Genomic DNA, 2,161 nt, shown 5'->3' on the forward strand with positions numbered 1-2,161 from the left:
TGCTAAATACTCAAGTCACAAAACTCACTCCTCTTGGCTGTTCCCATCCTAAGTAAAAGTAACCCCCTGGTGCCTACCCAGAGGTAATGGGCTGGCTGGACACCTGTGTCTACCCCTCTGGCAAGTAGGATTCGTGGCCCGTTCATCAATCGGCTTTCTGGTTTTACACAGTTGGGTCAGGACTTTGTACACTCTGAGTCCAAAGCTGAGAGAAGGAACCCCTAGTAACATGTTGACAAATGAGTGTTCTGAGCCAACTGCAACTGAGTCCAGAATGTGGCAAATTCACATAACGAGTGCCATCCTGGGATGAGGCCCCCAGCAGGAAATTCTGGATATTGCCATTGGCTGAGGGAGAGGCTGTTCCTTCTAGTAAAATGTACACGATTACATACAGTTCATGGTCTCTGATTTCCCAAAGCATTAAAAAAAAAGAAAGAAAAGCCTAAGGTCATGTAGCTAACCAATAAAGAGCTCATTCCGCCACCCTTCAATACTATATTACAAAGAGATTCCCTTAAATATGAACAATTCAGGACATGCTTTAAGCAATTTTGTACTTGGGATATGGATTCTGTGTTGTGTTGTTGGTTTTTCTTTAGTGCAAAGTCAACTGAAACAAAGAGTCCTGCTCCCTTTTTTAAGGTTATGTATTTTTGAACAAGCTGCCATTAGCAATAAAATATTCTAAATGTTTCTTCAAATAGATAGGCCATATTTTAAGAAAATACAGGGCAGTTCCACTTAATTCTGTTTCCTTTGGATAGAAAGTGCTCTTAAATTCAATCTTTGAAAATGGGTCACCTGGAACTCTGTTTATTTCCTAATTCATTCATTGACTTAACCTTGACGTGCCCAGGCACTGTGTCACTCCATTCATAGACTCTATGTGCTAGAGTTTAAACTACGGGTGGAAAAGCTCTCTGAATGATGCTCAGAAAGCAGAGCTGTGAGACCAAACACTGCGATGGCATTACAGCAGACGGTTAAGAGCTAAGACCAAGATTTGAAACAGATATAGACTAGAATCCTAGCTTTGCTACATAAGAATTATGAAGCTTGGGCAAGTTATTTAACTTCTCTGAGACTGTTTTCTCACCTATAAATTGGAATAATTTTAAAAAGCTAACATTTAAGCAATTAGTATGTTCCAGACATTATTCTGATAAGCAATTTAAACCTCACCACTTTATGATGAAAGTGCTATTTTTCTTCTCTCCCCATTCCTCCCCCCAGTTGTCTGCTCTCTGTGTCCATTCACTGTATGTTCTTCTGTGACCGCTTCTATCCTTATTAGTGGCACCAGGAATCTGTGTTTCTTTTTGTTGCATCATCTTGCTGTGTCAGCTCTCGTGTGTGCAGCACCATTCTTGGGCAGGCTGCACTTTCTTTCGTGCTGGGTGGCTCTCCTTACGGGGTGCGCTCCTTGCACGTGGGGCTCCCCTACACGGGGGACACCCCTGTGTGGCATGGCACTACTTGCGCATCAGCACTGTGCGTGGGCCAGCTCCACACAGCAAGGAGGCCCGGAGTTTGAACCGCGGACCTCCCATGTGGTAGGCGGACGCCCTATCCATTGGGCCAAGTCCGCTTCCCAAGGTGGTATTATCATAGTCATTTTACAAATGGTGCACATGAGGTTTGTGAATTAAAAAAACTTCCCAAAGGGAAGCAGATGTGGCTCAAGCAATTAGCTTCTGTCTACCACATGGGAGGTACCAGGTTCGGTTCCTGGTACTTCCTGGAGAAGACGAACAAGACAGCCAGCAAGCTGGCGTGATGAGTTGGCATGGCAAGCTGACACAACAAGGAAACACAACGAGAAACACAATGAGAGAGACAACAAAGCAGGGAGCAGAGGTGGCTCAAGGGATTGAGTGCCTCTCTCCCACATGGGAGGTCCCAGGCTCAGTTCCTGGTACCTCCTAAAGAGAAGATGAGCACACAGAGAGCACACAGAGAATGGACACAGAGAAGATGGTGAGTTCAAAACAATGTGGTGGGGGAGGGGAGGTTGAAGGGGGATCATAAATAAAATAAATCTTTAAAAACGAAACAAAAAACTTCCCAAGGAGATCCAGCAAATAAATGATGGTGCTAGGATTTGAACCCAGGTTGTCCATCTTCGACTTGCCTCTTTACTCATTTTCTTTAACGCCTG

This window comes from Dasypus novemcinctus, chromosome 31 (genome assembly GCF_030445035.2).
Source record: "Dasypus novemcinctus isolate mDasNov1 chromosome 31, mDasNov1.1.hap2, whole genome shotgun sequence".
Classification (NCBI taxonomy): domain Eukaryota; kingdom Metazoa; phylum Chordata; class Mammalia; order Cingulata; family Dasypodidae; genus Dasypus; species Dasypus novemcinctus.